Below are 23988 nucleotides of genomic sequence, written 5' to 3'. Positions count from 1 at the left end.
CGATTCCCAGCTTTAATTAGGGAATTGGAGGTACTGGGATCAAGTTTCAATGTGTTACTCCGTGGATTTAAGTGGTGATAGGAGTTACTGGGGTCAAGTTTTTAAGCAAAACAAAGTTACTCCGAGGACTTAAGCAGTGACTTGAGGTACTGGGGTCCAGTTTTAAGCAAAACAAAGTTACTCCGATGACTTAAGTAGTGATTTAGAGGAGAAGGGTTCCAGTACTCGATTGGATAGTTACTCCGATGATTTAAGCGGTGACTTGAGCTACTGTGTCAAGTTTTAAGCAAAAGAAAGTTACTCCAAGGACTTAAGCAGTGATTTAGAGGAGAGGGGTTCCAGTACTCAATTGGAGTGTTACTTAGATGATTTAAGCGGTGACGTGAGGTACTGGGGTCAAGTTTTAAGCAAAAGAATGTTACTCCGAGGACTTAAGCAGTGATTTAGAGGAGAGGGGTTCCAGTACTCAATTGGAGTTTTACTTAGATGATTTAAGCGGTGACTTGAGGTACTGGGGTCAAGTTTTGAGCAAAACAAAGTTACTAGGAGGACTTAAGCAGTGACTTGAGGTACTGGGGTCAAGTTTTAAGCTAAACAAAGTTACTCCGAGGATTTAAGCAGTGATTCAGAGGAGAAGGGTTCCAGTACTCCATTGAAGAGTTACTCCGATGATTTAAGCGGTGATCGGAGGTACAGGGTTCGAGATATGAGCGAAAATCAGTAACTCCGCGGATTTAAGGTCTTTTTGGAGGATATTGGTTCTAGTACCCAATTGAAGCGTCTTTCCGAAGATTCAAGTAGAATTTTGAGGATCGGAGGTACTGGGATCAAGTTTTGAAGAAAAACAGAATTACTCCGATGATTTTAGCGGTGTTTGGAGGTACTGGGGTCAAGTTTGAAAGAAAAATCAGTCTTTCCACGACTTCTAGACACGATTTTGAGGTACTGGGATCAAGTTTTAATGAAAAATTAGTGATTCCCAGCTATAATTAGAGAATTGGAGGTACTGGGATCAAGTTTCAATGTGTTACTCCGTGGATTTAAGTGGTGATAGGAGGTACTGGGGTCAAGTTTTTAAGCAAAACAAAGTTACTCCGAGGACTTAAGCAGTGACTTGAGGTACTGGGGTCCAGTTTTAAGCAAAACAAAGTTACTCCGAGGACTTAAGTAGTGATTTAGAGGCGAAGGGTTCCAGTACTCGATTGGATAGTTACTCCGATGATTTAAGCGGTGACTTGAGGTACTGGGGTCAAGTTTTAAGCAAAAGAAAGTTACTCCGAGGACTTAAGCAGTGATTTAGAGGAGAGGGGTTCCAGTACTCAATTGGAGTGTTACTTAGATGATTTAAGCGGTGACTTGAGGTACTGGGGTCAAGTTTTAAGCAAAAGAAAGTTACTCCGAGGACTTAAGCAGTGATTTAGAGGTGAGGGGTTCCAGTACTCAATTGGAGTGTTACTTAGATTATTTAAGCGGTGACTTGAGGTACTGGGGTCAAGTTTTAAGCAAAACAAAGTTACTCCGAGGATTTAAGCAGTGATTCAGAGGAGAAGGGTTCCAGTACTCCATTGAAGAGTTACTCCGATGATTTAAGCGGTGATCGGAGGTACAGGGTTCGAGATATGAGCGAAAATCAGTAACTCCGCGGATTTAAGGTCTTTTTGGAGGATATTGGTTCTAGTACCCAATTGAAGCGTCATTCCGAAGATTCAAGTAGAATTTTGAGGATCGGAGGTACTCGGATCAAGTTATTAAGAAAAACAGAATTACTCCGATGATTTTAGCGGAGTTTGGAGGTACTAGGGTCAAGTTTGAATGAAAAATCAGTCTTCCCACGACTTCTAGACGCGATATGAGGTAGTGGGATCAAGTTTTAATGAAAAATCAGCGATTCCCAGCTTTAATTAGAGAATTGGAGGTACTGGGATAAAGTTTCAATGTGTTACTCCGTGGATTTAAGCGGTGATTGGAGGTAGTGGGGTCAAGTTTTTAAGCAAAACAAAGTTACTCCGAGGACTTAAGCAGTGATTTAAAGGAGATGGGTTCCAGGACTCAATTTGAGTGTTACTTAGATGATTTAAGCGGTAACTTGAGGTACTGGTGTCAAGTTTTAAGCAAAACAAAGTTACTCCGAGAACTTAAGCAGCGATTTAGAGGAGAAGGGTTCCAGTTCACAGTTGGAGTGTTACTTAGATGATTTAAGCGGTGACTTGAGGTACTGGGGTCAAGTTTTAAGCAAAACAAAGTTACTCCGAGAACAAAAGCAGTGATTTAGAGGAGAAGGGTTCCAGTACTCAATTGGAGTGTTACTTAGATGATTTAAGCGGTGACTTGAGGTACTGGGGTCAAGTTTTAAGCAAAATAAAGTTACTTCGAGGACTTAAGCAGTGATTTAGAGGAGAAGGGTTCCAATACTCCATTGAAGAGTTACTCCGATGATTTAAGCGGTGATCTGAGGTACAGGGTTCAAGATATAAGCGAAAATAAGTTACTCCGCGGATTTAAGGTCTTTTAGAGGATATTGGTTCTAGTACCCAATTGAAGCGTCATTCCGAAGATTCAAGTAGAATTTTAAGGATCGGAGGCACTGGGATCAAGTTATTTAGAAAAACAGAACTACTCCACTGCTTTAAGCGGTGTTTGGAGGTACTGGGGTCAAGTTTGAATGAAAAATCTGTCTTCCCACGGCTTCAAGCCGCGATTTGAGGAACTGGGATCAAGTTTAAATAAAAAATCAGTTATTCCCAGCTATAATTAGAGAATAGGTGGTACTGGGATCAAGTTTTTAAGCAAAACAAAGTTACTCCGAGGACTTAAGCAGTGACTAGAGGTACTGGGATCAAGTTTTAAGCAAAAGAAAGTTACTCCGAGGACTTAAGCATTGATTTAGAGAAGAAGGGTTCCAGTACTCAATTGGAGTGTTACTTAGATGATTTAAGCGGTGACTTGAAGTACTGGGGTCAAGTTCTAAGCAAAACAAAGTTACTACGAGGACTTAAGCAGTGACTTGAGGTACTGGGGTCAAGTTTTAAGGGAAACAAAGTTACTCCGACGACTTAAGCAGTGATTTAGAGGAGAATTGATCCAGCACTCAATTGGAGTGTTACTTAGATGATATAAGCGGTGACTTGAGGAGCAGGGGTCAAGTTTTATTGAAAAATCAATAATTCCCATCTATAATTAGAGAATTGGAGGTACTGGGATCAAGTTTTTAAGCAAAACAAAGTTACTCCGAAAACTTAAGCAGTGACTTGAGGTACTGGGGTCATGTTTTAAGCAAAAGAAAGTTACTCCGAGGACTTAAGCAGTGATTCAGAGGAGAAGGGTTCCAGTATTCAATTGGAGTGTTACTTAGATGATTTAAGCGGTGACTTGAGGTACTGGGGTCAAGTCTTAAGCTAAAGAAAGTTACTTCAAGGACTTAAGCAGCGATTTAGAGGAGAGGGGTTCCAGTACTCAATTGGAATGTTACTTAGATGATTTAAGCGGTGACTAGAGGTACTGGGGTCAGGTTTTGAGCAAAACAAAGTTACTCCGAGGACTTAAGCAGTGAGTTGAGGTACTGGGGTCAAGTTTTAAGCAAAACAAAAATACTCCGAGGATTTAAGCAGTTATTCAGAGGAGAAGGGTTCCTGTACTCCATTGAAGAGTTACTTCCATGATTTAAGCGGTGATCGGAGGTAGAGGGTTCGAGATATGAGCGAAAATCAGTAACTCCGCGGATTTAAGTTCTTTTTGGAGGATATTGGTTCTAGTACTCAATTGAAGCGTCATTCCGAAGATTCAAGTAGAATTTTGAGGATCGGAGATACTGGGATCAAGTTATGAAGAAAAACAGAAATACTCCGATGATTTTAGCGGTGTTTGGAGGTACTGGGGTCAAGTTTGAAAGAAAAATCAGTCTTCCCACGACTTCTAGACGCGATTTTGAGTTACTGGGATCAAGTTTTAATGAAAAATCAGCGATTCCCAGCTACAATTAGTAAATTGGAGGTACTGGGATCAAGTTTCAATGTGTCACTCCGTGGATTTAAGTGGTTATGGGAGGAACTGGGGTCAAGTTTTTAAGCAAAACAAAGTTACTCCGAGGACTTAAGCAGTGACTTGTGGTACTGGGGTCCAGTTTTAAGCAAAACAAAGTTACTCCGAGGACTTAAGTAGTGATTTAGAGGAGAAGGGTTCCAGAACTCGATTGGATAGTTACTCCGATGATTTAAGCGGTGACTAGAGGTACTGGGGTCAAGTTTTAAGAAAAAGAAAGTTACTCCGAGGACTTAAGCAGTGATTTAGAGGAGAGGGGTTCCAGTACTCAATTGGAGTGTTACTTAGATGATTTAAGCGGTGACTTGAGGTACTGGGGTCAAGTTTTAAGCAAAACAAAGTTACTCCAAGGATTTAAACAGTGATTCAGAGGAGAAGGGTTCCAGTACTCCATTGAAGAGTTACTCCGATGATTTAAGCGGTGACTTGAGGTACTGGGGTCAAGTTTTAAGCAAAAGAAAGTTACTCCGTGGATTTAAGCAGTGATTTAGAGGAGAGGGCTTCCAATACTCAATTGGTGTGTTACTTAGATGATTTAAGCGGTGACTTGCGGTACTGGGGTCAAGTTTTAAGCAAAAGAAAGTTACTCCGAGGACTTAAGCAGTGATTTAGAGGAGAGGGGTTCCAGTACTCAATTGGAGTGTTACTTAGATTATTTAAGCGGTGACTTGAGGTACTGGGGTCAAGTTTTAAGCAAAACAAAGTTACTCCGAGGATTTAAGCAGTGATTCAGAGGAGAAGGGTTCCAGTACTCCATTGAAGAGTTACTCCGATGATTTAAGCGGTGACCGGAGGTACAGGGTTCGAGATATGAGCGAAAATCAGTAACTCCGCGGATTTAAAGTCTTTTTGGATGATAATGGTTCTAGTACCCAATGAAGCGTCATTCCGAAGATTCAACTAGAATTTTGAGGATCGGAGGTACTGGGATCAAGTTACTAAGAAAAACAGAATTACTCCGATGATTTTAGCGGTGTTTGGAGGTACTGGGGTCAAGTTTGAAAGAAAAATCAGTTTTCCCACGACTTCTAGACGCGATTTGCGGTACTGGGATCAAGTTTTAATGAAAAATCAGCGATTCCCAGCTATAATTAGAGAATTGGAGGTACTGGGATCAAGTTTCAATGTGTTACTCCGTGGACTTAAGCGGTGATTGGAGGTACTGGGGTTAAGATTTTAATCAAAACAAAGTTACTCCGATGACTTAGGCAGTGACTTGAGGTACTGGGGTCAAGTTTTAAGCAAAACAAAAATACTCCGAGGACTTAAGTAGTGATTTAGAGGAGAAGGATTCCAGTTCTCAATTGGATTGTTACTCCGATGATTTAAGCGGTGACTTGAGGTACTTTCGTCAAGTTTTAAGCAAAAGAAAGTTACTCCGAGGATTTAAGCAGTGATTTAGAGGAGAGGGGTTCCAATACTCAATTGGAGTGTTACTTAGATGACTTAAGCGGTGACTTGAGGTACTGGGGTCAAGTTTTAAGCAAAAGAAAGTTACTCTGAGGACATAAGCAGTGATTTAGAGGGGAGGTTTTCCAGTACTCAATTGGAGTGTTACTTAGATGATTTAAGCGGTGACTTGAGGTACTGGGGTCAAGTTTTGAGCAAAACAAAGTTACTCCGAGGACTTAAGCAGTGATTCAGAGGAGAAGGATTCCAGTACTCCATTGAAGAGTTACTCCGATGATTTAAGCGGTGATCGGAGGTACAGGGTTCGAGATATGAGCGAAAATCAGTAACTCCGCGGATTTAAGATCTTTTTGGAGGATATTGGATCTAGTACCCAATTGAAGCGTCATTCCGAAGATTCAAGTAGAATTTTGAGGATCGGAGGAACTGGGATCAAGTTATGAAGAAAAACAGAATTACTCCGATGACTTTAGCGGTGTTTGGAGGTACTGGGGTCAAGTTTGAAAGAAAACTCAGTCTTCCCACGACTTCTAGATGCGATTTTGAGGTACTGGGATCAAGTTTTAATGAAAAATCAGCGATTCCCAGCTATAATTAGTAAATTGGAGGTACTGGGATCAAGTTTCAATGTGTTACTCCGTGGATTTAAGTGGTGATAGGAGTTACTGGGGTCAAGTTTTTAAGCAAAACAAAGTTACTCCGAGGACTTAAGCAGAGACTTGAGGTACTGGGGTCCAGTTTTAAGCAAAACAAAGTTACTCCGAGGACTTAAGCAGTGACTTGAAGTACTGGGGTCCAATTTTAACCCACTGACGGTTCTGCACGTAAAAAGTCGCATTTTAACCTGCAGTCTTCTCTGCATAGCAAAACCGGTTTTCCCATGTTAACTAATAGGGGAAATGTGTCTAGGGGAGAAACATTCTCCAAATTTTACCCATTTCCTTAACCGATAGTGGGTTAAGCAAAACAAAGTTACTCCGAGGACTTAAGTAGTGATTTAGAGGAGAAGGGTTCCAGTACTCGATTGGATAGTTACTCCTATGTTTTAAGCGGTGACTTGAGGTACTGGGGTCAAGTTTTAAGCAAAAGAAAGTTACTCCGAGGACTTAAGCAGTGATTTAGAGGAGAGGGGATCCAGTACTCAATTGGAGTGTAACTTAGATGATTTAAGCGGTGATCAGAGGTACTGGGTTCGAGATATGAGCGAAAATCAGTAACTCCGCGGATTTAAGATCTTTTTGGAGGATATTGGTTCTAGTACCCAAATGAAGCGTCATTCCGAAGATTCAAGTAGAATTTTGAGGATCGGAGGAACTGGGATCAAGTTATGAAGAAAAACAGAATTACTCCGATGACTTTAACGGTGTTTGGAGGTACTGGGGTCAAGTTTGAAAGAAAAATCAGTCTTCCCACGACTTCTAGATGCGATTTTGAGGTACTGGGATCAAGTTTTAATGAAAAATCAGCGATTCCCAGCTATAATTAGTAAATTGGAGGTACTGGTATCAAGTTTAAATGTGTTACTCCGTGGATTTAAGTGGTGATAGGAGGTACTGGGGTCAAGTTTTTAAGCAAAACAAAGTTACTCCGAGGACTTAAGCAGTAACTTGAGGTACTGGGGTCCAGTTTTAAGCAAAACAAAGTTACTCCGAGGACTTAAGCAGTGACTTGAGGTACTGGGGTCCAGTTTTAAGCAAAACAAAGTTACTCAGAGGACTTAAGTAGTGATTTAGAGGAGAAGGGTTCCAGTACTCGATTGGATAGTTACTCCGATGATTTAAGCGGTGACTTGAGGTACTGGGGTCAAGTTTTAAGCAAAAGAAAGTTACTCCGAGGACTTAAGCAGTGATTTAGAGGTGAGGTATTCCAGTACTCAATTGGAGTGTTACTTAGATGATTTCAGCGGTGACTTGAGGTACTGGGGTCAAGTTTTGAGCAAAACAAAGTTACTCCGAGGACTTAAGCAGTGATTCAGAGGAGAAGGATTCCAGTACTCCATTGAAGAGTTACTCCGATGATTTAAGCGGTGATCGGAGGTACAGGGTTCGAGATATGAGCGAAAATCAGTAACTCCGCGGATTTAAGATCTTTTTGGAGGATATTGGTTCTAGTACCCAATTGAAGCGTCATTCCGAAGATTCAAGTAGAATTTTGAGGATCGGAGGAACTGGGATCAAGTTATGAAGAAAAACAGAATTACTCCGATGACTTTAACGGTGTTTAGAGGTACTGGGGTCAAGTTTGAAAGAAAAATCAGTCTTCCCACGACTTCTAGATGCGATTTTGAGGTACTGGGATCAGGTTTTAATGAAAAATCAGCGATTCCCAGCTATAATTAGTAAATTGGAGGTACTGGGATCAAGTTTAAATGTGTTACTCCGTGGATTTAAGTGGTGATAGGAGGTACTGGTGTCAAGTTTTTAAGCAAAACAAAGTTACTCCGAGACTTAAGCAGTAACTTGAGGTACTGGGGTCCAGTTTTAAGCAAAACAAAGTTACTCCGAGGACTTAAGCAGTGACTTGAGGTACTGGGGTCCAGTTTTAAGCAAAACAAAGTTACTCAGAGGACTTAAGTAGTGATTTAGAGGAGAAGGGTTCCAGTACTCGATTGGATAGTTACTCCGATGATTTAAGCGGTGACTTGAGGTACTGGGGTCAAGTTTTAAGCAAAAGAAAGTTACTCCGAGGACTTAAGCAGTGATTTAGAGGAGAGGGGATCCAGTACTCAATTGGAGTGTTACTTAGATGATTTAAGCGGTGATCGGAGGTACAGGGTTCGAGATATGAGCGAAAATCAGTAACTTCGCGGATTTAAGGTCTTTTTGGAGGATATTGGTTCTAGTACCCAAATGAAGCGTCATTCCGAAGATTCATGTAGAATTTTGAGGATCGGAGGTCCTGGGATCAAGTTATGAAGAAAATCAGAATTACTCCGATGATTTTAGCGGTGTTTGGAGGTTTTGGGGTCAAGTTTGAAAGAAAAATCAGTCTTCCCACGACTTCTGGACGCAATTTTGAGGTACTGGGATCAAGTTTCAATTAAAAATCAGCGATTCCCAGCTATAATTAGAGAATTGGAGGTACTGGGATCAAGTTTCAATGTGTTACTCCGTGGATTTAAGTGGTGATAGGAGGAACTGGGGTCAAGTTTTTAAGCAAAACAAAGTTACTCCGAGGACTTAAGCAGTGACTTGAGGTACTGGGGTCCAGTTTTAAGCAAAACAAAGTTACTCCGAGGACTTAAGTAGTGATTTAGAGGAAAAGGGTTCCAGTACTCAATTGGATAGTTACTCCGATGATTTAAGCGGTGACTTGAGGTACTGGGGTCAAGTTTTAAGCAAAAGAAAGTTACTCCGAGGATTTAAGCAGTGATTTAGAGGAGAGGGGTTCAATTGGAGTGTTACTTAGATGATTTAAGCGGTGACTTGAGGTACTGGGGTCAAGTTTTAAGCAAAAGAAAGTTACTCCGAGGACTTAAGCAGTGATTTAGAGGTGAGGTTTTCCAGTACTCAATTGGAGTGTTACTTAGATGATTTAAGCGGTGACTTGAGGTACTGGGGTCAAGTTTTGAGCAAAACAAAGTTACTCCGAGGACTTAAGCAGTGATTCAGAGGAGAAGGATTCCAGTACTCCATTGAAGAGTTACTCCGATGATTTAAGCGGTGATCGGAGGTACTGGGATCAAGTTATGAAGAAAAACAGAATTACTCCGATGACTTTGGCGGTGTTTGGAGGTACTGGGGTCAAGTTTGAAAGAAAACTCAGTCTTCCCACGACTTCTAGATGCGATTTTGAGGTACTGGGATCAAGTTTTAATGAAAAATCAGCGATTCCCAGCTATAATTAGTAAATTGGAGGTACTGGGATCAAGTTTCAATGTGTTACTCCGTGGATTTAAATGGTGATAGGAGGTACTGGGGACAAGTTTTTAAGCAAAACAAAGTTACTCCGAGGACTTAAGCAGAGACTTGAGGTACTGGGGTCAAGTTTTAAGCAAAACAAAGTTACTCCGTGGACTTAAGCAGTGACTTGAGGTACTGGGGTCAAGTTTTAAGCAAAACAAAGTTACTCCTAGGATTTAAGCAGTGATTCAGAGGAAAAGGGTTCCAGTACTCCATTGAAGAGTTACTCCGATGATTTAAGCGGTGATCGGAGGTACAGGGTTCGAGATATGAGCGAAAATCAGTAACTCCGCGGATTTAAGGTCTTTTTGGAGGATATTGGTTCTAGTACCCAATTGAAGCGTCATTCCGAAGATTCAAGTCGAATTTTGAGGATCGGAGGTACTGGGATCAAGTTATTTAGAAAAACAGAATTACTCCGATGATTTTAGCGGTGTTTGGAGGTACTGGATTCAAGTTTGAATGAAAAATCAGTCTTCCCACGAGTTCTAGACGCGATTTGAGGTACTGGGATCAAGTTTTAATGAAAAATCAGCGATTCCCCGCTATAATTAGAGAATTGGAGGTACTGGGATCAAGTTTCAATGTGTTACTCCGTGGATTTAAGCGGTGATTGGAGGTAGTGGGGTCAAGTTTTTAAGCAAAACAAAGTTACTCCGAGGACTTAAGCAGTAATTTAGAGGAGAAGGATTCCAGGACTCAATTTGAGTGTTACTTAGATGATTTAAGCGGTGACTTGAGATACTGGTGTCAAGTTTTAAGCAAAACAAAGTTACTCCGAGGACTTAAGCAGCGATTTAGAATAGAAGGGTTCCAGTACACAATTGGAGTGTTACTTAGATGATTTAAGCGGTGACTTGAGGTACTGGGGTCAAGTTTTGAGCAAAACAAAGTTACTCCGAGGACTTAAGCAGTGATTCTGAGGAGAAGGATTCCAGTACTCCATGAAGAGTTACTCCGATGATTAAGGCGGTGATCGGAGGTACAGGGATCGAGATATGAGCGAAAATCAGTAACTCCGCGGATTTAAGGTCTTTTTGGAGGATATTGGTTCTAGTACCCAATTGAAGCGTCATTCCGAAGATTCAAGTAGAATTTTGAGGATCGGAGGTACTGGGATCAAATTATGAAGAAAAACAGAATTACTCCGATGATTTTAGCGGTGTTTGGAGGTACTGGGGTCAAGTTTGAAAGAAAAATCAGTCTTCCTACGACTTTTAGACGCGATTTTGAGGTACTGGGATCAAGTTTTAATGAAAAATCAGCGATTCCCAGCTATAATTAGAGAATTGGAGGTACTGGGATCAAGTTTCGATGTGTAACTCCGTGGATTTAAGAGGTGATAGGAGGAACTGGGGTCAAGTTTTTAAGCAAAACAAAGTTACTCCGAGGACATAAGCAGTGACTTGAGGTACTGGGGTCCAGTTTTAAGCAAAACAAAGTTACTCCGAGGACTTAAGTAGTGATTTAGAGGAGAGGGGTTCCAGTACTCAATTGGAGTGTTACTTAGATGATTTAAGCGGTGACTTGAGGTACTGGGGTCAAGTTTTAAGCAAAAGAAAGTTACTCCGAGGACTTAAGCAGTGATTTAGAGGAGAGGGGTTCCAGTACTCAATTGGAGTGTTACTTAGATGATTCAAGCTGTGACTTGAGGTACTGGGGTCAAGTTTTGAGCAAAACAAAGTTACTCCGAGCACTTAAGCAGTGACTTGAGGTACTGGGGTCAAGTTTTAAGCAAAACAAAGTCACTCCGAGGATTTAAGCAGTGATTCAGAGGAGAAGGGTTCCAGTACTCCATTGAAGAGTTGCTCCGATGATTTAAGCGGTGATCTGAGGTACAGGGTTCAAGATATAAGCGAAAATAAGTTACTCCGCGGATTTAAGGTCTTTTTAGAGGATATTGGTTCTAGTACCCAATCAAAGCGTCATTCCGAAGATTCAAGTAGAATTTTGAGGATCGGAGGTACTGGGATCAAGTTATTCAGAAAAACAGAATTACTCCACTGATTTAAGCGGTGTTTGGAGGTACTGGGGTCAAGTTTGAATGAAAAATCTGTCTTCTCACGGCTTCAAGCCGCGATTTGAGGTACTGGGATCAAGTTTTAATAAAAAATCAGTTATTCCCAGCTATAATTAGAGAATAGGAGGTACTGGGATCAAGTTTTTAAGCAAAACAAAGTTACTCCGATGACTTAAGCAGTGACTTGAGGTACTGGGGTCAAGTTTTAAGCAAAAGAAAGTTACTCCGAGGACTTAAGTAGTGATTTAGAGGAGACGGGTTCCAGTACTCAATTGGATAGTCACTCCGATGATTTAAGCGGTGACTTGAGGTACTGAGGTCAAGTTTTAAGCAAAAGAAAGTTACTCCGAGGACTTAAGTAGTGATTTAGAGGAGACGGGTTCCAGTACTCAATTGGATAGTTACTCCGATGATTTAAGCAGTGACTTGAGGTACTGGGGTCAAGTTTTAAGCAAAACAAAGTTACTCCGAGGATTTAAGCAGTGATTCTGAGGAGAAGGGTTCCAGTACTCCATTGAAGAGTTACTCCGATGATTTAAGCGGTGATCGGAGGTACAGGGTTCGAGATAAGAGCGAAAATCAGTATCTCCGCAGATTAAAGGTCATTTTGGAGGATATTGGTTCTAGTACCCAATTGAAGCGTCATTCCGAAGATTCAAGTAGAACTTTGAGGATCGGAGGTACTGGGATCAAGTTATTAAGAAAAACAGAATTACTCCTATGATTTTAGCGGTGTTTGGAGGTACTGGGGTCAAGTTTGAATGAAAAATCAGTCTTCCCACGACTTCTAACGCGATTTGAGGAACTGGGATCAAGTTTTAATGAAAAATCAGCGATTCCCAGCTATAATTAGAGAATTGGAGGTACTGGGATCAAGTTTCAATGTGTTACTCCGTGGATTTAAGCGGCGATTTGAGGTACTGGGGTCAAGTTTTTAAGCAAAACAAAGTAACTCCGAGGACTTAAGCAGTGACTTGAGGTACTAGGGTCAAGTTTTAAGCAAAACAAAGCTACTCCGAGGACTTAAGTAGTGATTTAGAGGAGAAGGGTTCTGTACTCAATTGGATAGATACTCCGATGATTTAAGCGGTGACTTGAGGTACTGGGGTCAAGTTTTAAGCAAAAGAAAGTTACTCCGTGGACTTAAGCAGTGATTTAGAGCAGAGGGGTTCCAGTACTCAATTGGAGTGTTACTTAGATGATTTAAGCGGTGACTTGAGGTACTGGGGTCAAGTTTTGAGCAAAACAAAGTTACTCCGAGGACTTAAGCAGTGACTTGAGGTACTGGGGTCAAGTTTTAAGCAAAAGAAAGTTACTCCGAGGATTTAAGCTGTGATTCAGAGGAGAAGGGTTCCAGTACTCCATTGAAGAGTTACTCCGATGATTTAAGCGGTGATCGGAGGTACAGGGTTCGAGATATTAGCGAAAATCAGTAACCCCGCGGATTTAAGGTCTTTTTGGAGGATATTGGTTCTAGTACCCAATTGAAGCGTCATTCCGAAGATTCAAGTAGAATTTTGAGGATCGGAGGTACTGGGATCAAGTTATGAAGAAAAACAGAATTACTCCGATGATTTTAGCGGTGTTTGGAGGTACTGGGGTCAAGTTTGAAAGAAAAATCAGTCTTCCTACGACTTTTAGACGCGATTTTGAGGTACTGGGATCAAGTTTTAATGAAAAATCAGCGATTCCCAGCTATAATTAGAGAATTGGAGGTACTGGGATCAAGTTTCGATGTGTAACTCCGTGGATTTAAGAGGTGATAGGAGGAACTGGGGTCAAGTTTTTAAGCAAAACAAAGTTACTCCGAGGACATAAGCAGTGACTTGAGGTACTGGGGTCCAGTTTTAAGCAAAACAAAGTTACTCCGAGGACTTAAGTAGTGATTTAGAGGAGAGGGGTTCCAGTACTCAATTGGAGTGTTACTTAGATGATTTAAGCGGTGACTTGAGGTACTGGGGTCAAGTTTTAAGCAAAAGAAAGTTACTCCGAGGACTTAAGCATTGATTTAGAGGAGAGGGGTTCCAGTACTCAATTGGAGTGTTACTTAGATGATTCAAGCTGTGACTTGAGGTACTGGGGTCAAGTTTTGAGCAAAACAAAGTTACTCCGAGCACTTAAGCAGTGACTTGAGGTACTGGGGTCAAGTTTTAAGCAAAACAAAGTCACTCCGAGGATTTAAGCAGTGATTCAGAGGAGAATAGTTCCAGTACTCCATTGAAGAGTTGATCCGATGATTTAAGCGGTGATCTGAGGTACAGGGTTCAAGATATAAGCGAAAATAAGTTACTCCGCGGATTTAAGGTCTTTTTAGAGGATATTGGTTCTAGTACCCAATCAAAGCGTCATTCCGAAGATTCAAGTAGAATTTTGAGGATCGGAGGTACTGGGATCAAGTTATTCAGAAAAACAGAATTACTCCACTGATTTAAGCGGTGTTTGGAGGTACTGGGGTCAAGTTTGAATGAAAAATCTGTCTTCTCACGGCTTCAAGCCGCGATTTGAGGTACTGGGATCAAGTTTTAATAAAAAATCAGTTATTCCCAGCTATAATTAGAGAATAGGAGGTACTGGGATCAAGTTTTTAAGCAAAACAAAGTTACTCCGATGACTTAAGCAGTGACTTGAGGTACTGGGGTCAAGTTTTAAGCAAAAGAAAGTTACTCCGAGGACTTAAGTAGTGATTTAGAGGAGACGGGTTCCAGTACTCAATTGGATAGTCACTCCGATGATTTAAGCGGTGACTTGAGGTACTGGGGTCAAGTTTTAAGCAAAAGAAAGTTACTCCGAGGACTTAAGTAGTGATTTAGAGGAGACGGGTTCCAGTACTCAATTGGATAGTTACTCCGATGATTTAAGCAGTGACTTGAGGTACTGGGGTCAAGTTTTAAGCAAAACAAAGTTACTCCGAGGATTTAAGCAGTGATTCTGAGGAGAAGGGTTCCAGTACTCCATTGAAGAGTTACTCCGATGATTTAAGCGGTGATCGGAGGTACAGGGTTCGAGATAAGAGCGAAAATCAGTATCTCCGCAGATTAAAGGTCATTTTGGAGGATATTGGTTCTAGTACCCAATTGAAGCGTCATTCCGAAGATTCAAGTAGAACTTTGAGGATCGGAGGTACTGGGATCAAGTTATTAAGAAAAACAGAATTACTCCTATGATTTTAGCGGTGTTTGGAGGTACTGGGGTCAAGTTTGAATGAAAAATCAGTCTTCCCACGACTTCTAACGCGATTTGAGGAACTGGGATCAAGTTTTAATGAAAAATCAGCGATTCCCAGCTATAATTAGAGAATTGGAGGTACTGGGATCAAGTTTCAATGTGTTACTCCGTGGATTTAAGCGGCGATTTGAGGTACTGGGGTCAAGTTTTTAAGCAAAACAAAGTAACTCCGAGGACTTAAGCAGTGACTTGAGGTACTAGGGTCAAGTTTTAAGCAAAACAAAGCTACTCCGAGGACTTAAGTAGTGATTTAGAGGAGAAGGGTTCTGTACTCAATTGGATAGATACTCCGATGATTTAAGCGGTGACTTGAGGTACTGGGGTCAAGTTTTAAGCAAAAGAAAGTTACTCCGTGGACTTAAGCAGTGATTTAGAGCAGAGGGGTTCCAGTACTCAATTGGAGTGTTACTTAGATGATTTAAGCGGTGACTTGAGGTACTGGGGTCAAGTTTTGAGCAAAACAAAGTTACTCCGAGGACTTAAGCAGTGACTTGAGGTACTGGGGTCAAGTTTTAAGCAAAAGAAAGTTACTCCGAGGATTTAAGCTGTGATTCAGAGGAGAAGGGTTCCAGTACTCCATTGAAGAGTTACTCCGATGATTTCCCAGCAAAAACATAAGTTCTGGCCATCTTCGAAATTACTGACGGTACTGATTGAAAAGTGAAGGTGCAAATTACTGTCAGCTGGGTTGATTGCTGGGCCACCCTATGAACTTTTGCCAACATTGTAGGAAGTGTTGGGCCTGTACATTACAAACAGCCGCATACCGTCAGTCTGTATCTACCCAATGGGCCACCAAGTTAAAGTTGTCTGCTGCCGCCAGTGAAGCGGTTGTACGAGTAACTGTAACTGTGAATTTATTGTTTAGAAAAAGAAGCACGTTGGATTCTTATAATTTTCAAAAAAGGTAAGGTTTTATTTTTTTCTATTACATTGAAGTTATTATTTTAATCATTTTTGATTTACTATTGTTCAAATATGTTTACGACGTGCAGATTTCGGTTTACAAAGAACCGCGTTTGAAGTGCTGTTTTGGCGCTATGTTTTAGATTGGCAATCATCTTTATTCAATTAATACATCATAATTAACACCTTTCTAAGATAGAATAATAAAAAATATTAAATTCAATTCAATGAAAATGTACAGACAAATGTTTTATCAACACCAAGATCGCCGCCAAATTTTTAGCGACAATCGAGCAGTAGCACGCCAAAAACAAATATAAATTCTGTTGTATGATGACTCTTTAAGTGCAATTCATAATATGTTGTAGCATATGATATAAATCAGGTTTATCTAAGTATATTATGAAAATAGGTTTGTATAATAATCAAGAATTTTCATTAAAACTTATTTCTTTATGTTAAATAATATTTAGATTTTAGTTAACTAATTGCTGTTAGTAATATTAAAAATTGTTTCTGTTATATGTATTTCATTTTAATGAAATTTTTGAGCTAAATTCAAGTGTAAAAATATGTAAAGGTTTAATAATTTATACTAAATAGTTTAAATTAAGATGAAAAATTTATTTGTACATGTTAATATAAATAATTGCGAAGAATCGTGCTGTGAATTCTTAAACAACCTAAAAAAAATATAGATTATGGAAAGTTTTTTAGCACGCAGTTGCTCATACTTAATTGTCTATTGGCTAACACCACTTATACAAAAAAAAAATATTACAAAATTCTTTTATATTTTGAAATCAATGTTAAGTTACTTCATAATTTTTGTTAAGAGTTAAGTGAATAATGTTTTTATTGTGAATTTCAAGTTAATATTCATATAAAATAATGCCCGATTTTTATAGGGATTACAAAAATATATAAAAGTTCAATACAATATGAAAACAAAATTCATACTCAATAAAAATAACAAACAACTCTTTTTCTATTAGTTTTAAAAATGTTAGAAAACCTGTTAGCGCTCTCCATGAATTTCTATAGGTTTTCTTATTTCTTGCTGTGTTTATTATTAATTTAATGAACTCGCACTCGTATTGGTAACATGCGATCAAAATTTCTACTTTTCGACTAGTTAGAGTACTAAAATCTACAGGAGCTCTGTACTTGTTGACAATTTAAATTACAATCATTTCCTGACCGCTATAGACAGAATATAATACCATTTTATTTACAAGTACAACTTCTTAAAAGGATGTTTGACCACTTTCGAAGTAGCCGAGGTGCTTCAAATTTAACTTGTATTCTATTGAGAAAACAAGTTATAACTGCTTCCAAATCACTGAAAGCTAAATTTATAATAATTTTTTGCAGAGAATCTTTCAGTGGAAATAAAAGTTTTTCAATTAACTCCTTGAAAGATTTTCAATGCTAACCTTATATTTTGTGATCCTAGAGCCGAACTTAGAAAATTTTGTTTTTTTATTGTTGACAATTCTGTTAAGAAAATTTCCTGACCTACAAGTTATTTTTCTCATTCTAATTTCTGAAAAATATTATTCTAATTTTCATTCAAACGTTTTGAGTGCCCGTTGTGTAATGCTTTTTAAATTTTTGCTGAAAGTTAAGCGAAATTTTTTTTACTGTATATCTCAAGTTAATATTCACATGAAAGTAAGACCTTTTTTTTTCTTTTACCTCTTTAAATGTTAGAAAACCTGTGCCAGTCCTCCATGAATTTCTGTAAGTTTTATTACTTAATGTATTTATTATTTATTGAATTATCTCGCTTTCATGTTTGTAACAATGGTAACTTGCAATTGAAATTTCTACTATTTTCCAACTGGGTGAAGTACTGCGCCTCTGTTCTCATCAACTTCACTTTCCAAGTAGCTGAAGTGCTCCAAATTCAACTCTTATTCCATTGACAACTTACATCTTATCACTTAAAGGAATTTTTTTTTTCTTAAACTAAATATCAAATCCTTATATTGAGCTTTGTATGGAAGTGCTAGACTAATATAATTATTAATAATAGTTTATTAGACACAATATGCTTTAATATTAGATTCCATTGAACACTAATTTAAACGTAAATTTACGAGTAGTTTGAAACACGGCTTAACGAAAAAATCTAGCCGCTTTTTTTTATTGATAATTTTCTTATTTTATTTTCATAATCTGTTTTGGCTTGAGCAAAATAGTTGTTGTTTGCCTGTCAGTCTGACCACAGCAAAGTGAGGGTTTAAACGCACATATTTTAAATTATTGTACTAGGGGGCGAACCATATGGAAACGACAAAAATTTGATTATAATCAATTTGAAAAGTTTTTTTCAAAATAAATTAAATTTCAAAAATGACTTTTATGTGAAACTGTTCTATTTTACATAAATTAAATTGAGAAAAGCAACTATTACCAACCAATTCCCCTGATACAAATTTTTAAATTTATTAATAATTAAAATGATTTATCAATTAACTTATTTTTTTTTTTTCATCATCTGCAGAATCTTTGATGTGCATAAATAATTTAATATTATTTTGAGAAGTAATATTTTAATTATTATTATTTGAATTATGATTTTAAAGAAGGATTAAGGACATTTTAATGTATTAAGCGAATTCATTTATAAAGTACAGTGAATTCTCACTTATGCACCAGTCTTTGGGACCAAGAGAAAAAGCGTATAAGATTTAAAAAACAGTAAGTTCATGCAAATAAGAAAAGCTTCAGATTCAGCAAAAGCTAAATTTACAATAATTTTTTGCCGAGAATCTATTAGTGGGAATAAAAAAATAAATTTCAATTAACTCTTAGGAAGATTTTCAATGCTAACCTTATATTTTGTGTTTTTTTTTTATTGTTGACAATTCTGTTAATAAAATTTCCTGGTCGAAAAGTTATTTTTCTCATTCTAAATTTCCTGGCCTACAAGTTATTTTTCTCATTCTAATTTCTAAAAAATATTTTAATTTTTATTTAATCTTTCTGGGTGTCCATTGGGTAATACTTTTTAAATTTCTGCTAAGAGTTTACCGTAAAATATTTTTACTGTATACAAGGTAATATTTACATAAAAATATGACCTTTTTTTTCCTTTTAGCTTTTCAACCTGTGCCAGTCCACCATGAATTTCAGTAAGTTTTTTAACTTTTATCATATGCAGAATCTTGGATGTACATAATTAATTTAATATTAGGTACTTTGAGAAGTAGTATTTTAATTATTATTACTTGAATTATGATTTTAAAGAAGAATTAGGGACATTTTAATGTATAAAGCAAATTTATTTATAAAGTGCAGTGAATTCTCCCTTATGCATCAGTTTTTGGGACCAAGAGAAAAAGTGTATAAGATTTTAAAAACAGTAAGTTCATGCACATAAGAAAAGCTTCAGATTCAGCGAAAGCTAAATTTACAATAATTTTTTGTGGAGAATCTTTAAGTGGAAATAAAAAAATAAATTTCAATTAACTCTTTGGAAGATTTTAAACGCTGGCCTTATATTTTGTGATCCTAGAGGCGAACTTAGAAAATTTTGTTGTTTTATTGATGACGATTCTGTTAATAAAATTTCGTAGCCTGCAAGTTATTTTTCTCATTCAAATTTCTAAAAAATATTATTCTAATTTTTACTTAATCTTTCTGGGTATCCGTTGTATAATGTTTTTTAAATTTCTGCTAAAAGTTTACTGAAAAAATTTTTTACTGTATATCTCAAGTTAATATTTACATAAAAATAAGACCCTTTTTTTTCCCTTTTAGCTCTTCAAATGTTGGTAAACCTGTGCCAGTCCACCATGAATTTCTGTAAGTTTTATTACTTTTATCATCTGCAGAATCTTTGATGTGCATAAATAATTTATTATTTTGAGAAGTATTATTTTAATTATTATTATTTGAATTATGATTTTAAAGAAGGATTAGGGACATTTTAATGTATTAAGCGAATTCATTTATAAAATACAGTGAATTCTCATTATGCTTCAGTCTTTGGGACCAAGAGAAAAAGTCCATAAGATTTTAAAAACAGTAAGTTCATACAAATAAGAAAAGCTAGATAGAAAAGTTTCAATAGCTGAATAAAACTACAAATAGTCGTGAATAGCGGCTAAACCTTCTAATTGTTTTTAATGATTTCGAGTAATGTTTTTGTCATCTCTGTTTTCGCGTAAACTGAGTAATAGTAATCGCTATAGCTTTACATTCCTTGACCAAAAACTAACGTTTTAATTGGTGGGGGGAAAGACACTGCTAGATAAATTTTGAAAGCATATGGGTGGTATATATGGTGGTTTCAATGTGGGTGGTGTGATAGATAAGACACCTTATTCAAATTCATATAAAAAAAATGTCTTCCTAGAAACAATAAAGGTGAAAAAAATCCCATAGGGAAGAAAAATGAACTGTATTACTAGATCCAGTAACTTATTTCCTTTTATCTGTAACGAAGATTGTTTATTTGCTTTAAACTGAAAACTTTTTCTAAAAAATGGGATTATTTTTTTCTATTTAAACAAAAAATAAAATCAAAATTTTAGACTTTTAAAAAAAAATTGTGTGCTGAATTGAAATATTTATTTTCTGAATGATGCATAAAGAATTATAATTATTATTATTTTACTATATAATGATCAAGGGCCTTTGAAAACCTTTGTATATATGCAAAAGGCACATAAAAGAGGTGGCGCAGAAGTGATTGGTCACTGTATGTAGTTTTATATTTTAATAATGGTTATTAATTTTCATTTTAATCGTTCACTTCCCTATTCAATGAAAAAAAGTGTTATATTTATAAATTTTATTGATGTATATAAAATATTTTTTTAAAAATTTTATTAAGTACAGTAAGATTTTGATTGTGAAAACACAATCATATTTAAAAACCTACCTTGTTAACATAGCTTAAAAACGTGTAGGTTAAAGAGAAGAAAAAAAAGTAACGACAAAGTACTGATTTGAAGCATCTTGAAACTAACCTGTACAATATTGAATGCCTTCTAAGACATTATTTGGTAGAAAAAATTTTTGCGATAAGAACAATTTTTTAGTCCAAGCAAATAAAATGCCCCGTAAAAGTTAAAAAAATTCTTAATAAAATGTGTAAGTAAATTTAATTTATGGTAACTAAGAAATAATGTTAATAACACCTACATTTCACTTATTTATCTATTCTTCAATAGTACAAAATATTTTTATTTGGCAAAAATATATACACCTACCTTTTTAAAAACAAAAAAGTTTTCTTGAAACAGAAGTTTAAAATGTAAACACATTAGGAATCTCTAAACTAACATTTAAGTGCGACAGAAGCAAAAAGATTATAGAAATCTTACGATTTTATGAGTTAAATGAGATGAAAAACATCAGAACCAGTTTAATTGCATATTGAAATGTTGAAGTTATTAAAGATTCTTTTTTAACTTTCCGCCCTATAAACGGGTTGTGGTTGTGTGACGTGGGCGACCCTGCTTCACCACAGGTGCCCACTGGGTAACGAGAAGAAAGTAGTAGTTCTGGCATTCCTGTGGCCAATGGGACAACCCCCCAATGCCTGCAATTTAAAAAAAAAAAAAAGGGAAAAAAAGTCTATAATAAGGAAACGCCCATTGTAACGCTCCTGTCCTTGGGCAATCAAACAGGTTTAAATGTTTTCAGTCTAATTTTTCTCTGAATTATTCATTAGATTTAAATAAGTTTTGTTTCTTTTTATTTGTGGCCCATAATGTGTGTATCCTATTACAGAGTTTATTTGCTAGAATTCGAAAAGTATATGTTGAAAGTGGTTAATGTGCAACTCCTGCTATTCTAATCTACAGAAAATGACAACTAATTTTTCTGTATCAAATAAAAATGCAGTGTACCTCCTCGAGAAGGGCCAACCGTCCTCACTGCCCTTTGACGACACTGTCTGATAATATTCCTTTTAAAAAATTTAATGTGTAAATGATGATTACTCACTTTTAAAATTATTCGTGTTAATAAGTTTGATTCAGATACCATTACAAATATTTACTTTGTTAATTCTCAACTGGTTAAATTTTTAAAAGATTTTTTTAGTATCAATAAGTTTATTAAAAGATTTTTTAAAAAAATTTGAAATGAATATTTTTTTTAAAAATATGTACCTTTCAATATTTATTTTTAATTAATCGTTTATTAGTTAATAGTTTAAATTATGGAAAAAGCCTTCAAGTTTAACAATATTTTTTTCTATTGCACAATGATTTTCTATTAGCATGTTTTTTTTTCTTTGTAAGCTACAAATTTTTCTCATTTTGATAATGGGTGAGAACTACTTTTTGAAATATACATGTAAAATAGTAGGTATAGGATGGTAATTTTACAGTTGTTAAGAATCGAATTCAGCTGTTACATAATAGTACACATTTTGTTAACTATTTACGGTGTTAATTAAAAGCCCTTTAAAAACTCGGTGTACCCTTTTTTTTTTAGGAAGCACCTTTCCCTTTTTTATTCCTAGGCATAGTAATGGAGTATTTAACAAATATTTTTTGTTAAAAGAAGGAACTAAATTAATAAAAAAATTTGAAGAAAAGAAATTTCATCAGAGATGTAAACAATGTTATTAATATTTATGTAAACTTTTCATTTTTTGTCTTACATCTATACCAGTTATATAAAGACATTACGGAAATCGTGACATTGGTCAAATCTGTCGTTATTCTTATCTAGTTCTTGTGTTTTTTATATGAGGAAAACATTAATTTCACAAAGCATCACCATTAAAGTAATTTAAGAATTTATTTATTTATAAAGTTATTACAGAATTGTAAAATTATCTGCCTTTTTAACTAGCAAATTTTGAGCAACCTTTTTTCATATGGTTTCAATTCTGGTTTCAATTCAATACATATTATTGTTTTGATGCCTATTTTAATATGAAAAATGTTGTAAATTTTGAAATTTTTTTTGTCAAGGGTATACAATTAAAAATTTAATCATAAAAGTAAAGCGAAAAAGAAATACTATTGATACATTCGTGCATGTAAGTAATATATATTTAAAAGTAATTTTTCTTCTATACCTTTCCTTGAAACAATAATTTACATTAGAATATCATAATTGTTTTAAATATTAAATGCAATAAAATTGAGCACCATAAAATTAATGAAGAAAAAACTGCATGTTTTTTAAAATTAAATATTTTCTGAGAAAAGGTGAGCACAAAATTAAACACCCTGAATAACTTTTCATTTAACAGTTAGATTTTCATGTACTAGTTGTCAATCTTAATGGATTCGTGGGTCAATATTCAATAATTTCATTCAGAAAGGAATTTTATGTTCAAAATCTTTCTAAATTATAAGACAGGTGTATGTTTTGCATGGTGTTACTAATTTGAAGACTAATTTGATGAGTCAAAATTTATCAATGAAATGATAAAAGCAAAAACTTTTCGATAGAAATTTTAGTTTTAAAAGCTCATTTTCACAAAAATACTTATGTTTTTAAAATATACGATTTGCATAATTTTTATTTTATTATCCTCTCTTTCAGGAGAACTCTTCTGTGCTATTCCAAGTGATTCTATGTAGACAAAGATATGATTTCTCTGTTGTTTTTATTATTTTTAAAATTAAATTGAAATTTGTGTAATATTTGTATTGATTAAGATTATGTCTTTGTATTTATATGTCTTTGTATAATAAAATGTTTGCAAGAGACAATGTTGATTATTCATTTAACTAATTTCAGGGTACATTCAATTCATTACATGACTATCTACATTAGTACATTTTTGTCCAATACACCTATTTTTTGTTAAATTTGCTGCAAGACTAAATATAATCAGTAAAACATGAATTCATGATCAGTATCGCACTAAATGATCATCTCTGGACAGCCTCTTAATATTATCGGCTGTAGGTTGTATTTATTTTTGTATAGGGTACAATAGTATCACTAGATTCCTTAAGAACACAGCTTTTATTTTAAAACATATATATACTGACTACAAGCTATTATAGACATATATATTGACTTCAAGTTAAAACTTGAAAAATTACTTGTGAGATACAGAATTTTCATAATTCTGGACAGCAGTTTTATTATTCTGCTTTTAAGTAGAATATCACTGTAAAGAAAAGATTATTACATATGTTTACCTAGTTTAAAAATGTATTGATAAGTGGAAGCATAGATTGTGCACAGCAAATCTTTAGGACTAAGGGGTTGAACTGTGTAAAAAATATTCTTTGCATAAAACAATTTAAATGAAAAAATTAACCTAGAAATATTTTCTTAGTTCATATATTAATAATTTATTCAGAAATGTATTAGATAGCTAGATATTTATTTAGCTAATTGAATTAAATAAAAATTAGGTTTGTGGGTTTTAATTACTCCTGTAACTAGGTCAATGACCTCTCGTAAACCTCTATAAACTAAAGGGATGCTGCTGGGTGTATATAAATTGCTGGCCCTCAATTATTGATTCATTGATTACCCTCTACTGGAAAA

At 35.9% G+C, this 23988-nt stretch overlaps 1 long non-coding RNA gene across 4 annotated transcripts; it reads left to right on the top strand.

Moving 5' to 3' along the window:
• The first annotated feature begins 15199 nt into the window (after nucleotides 1–15199).
• LOC147810101 (uncharacterized) lies at nucleotides 15200–23195 on the top strand. 4 transcript variants are annotated; one of them, XR_015434200.1, is made up of 5 exons: nucleotides 15200–15502; nucleotides 17215–17244; nucleotides 18608–18641; nucleotides 19270–19314; nucleotides 23026–23195. It is a non-coding gene; the product is annotated as an uncharacterized LOC147810101 (long non-coding RNA). The 4 variants fall into 4 exon arrangements; XR_015434201.1 differs by lacking the exon at nucleotides 17215–17244; XR_015434202.1 differs by lacking the exon at nucleotides 17215–17244 and having other exon boundaries at nucleotides 15200–15913.
• The last annotated feature ends 793 nt before the right edge of the window (nucleotides 23196–23988 follow it).

The sequence above is a fragment of the Parasteatoda tepidariorum genome, chromosome 5 (assembly GCF_982258835.1).
Source record: "Parasteatoda tepidariorum strain Cologne lab strain chromosome 5, Ptep-v5.0, whole genome shotgun sequence".
Taxonomy (NCBI): Eukaryota; Metazoa; Arthropoda; class Arachnida; order Araneae; family Theridiidae; genus Parasteatoda; species Parasteatoda tepidariorum.
This window is presented reverse-complemented; position numbering and strand designations above follow the sequence as displayed.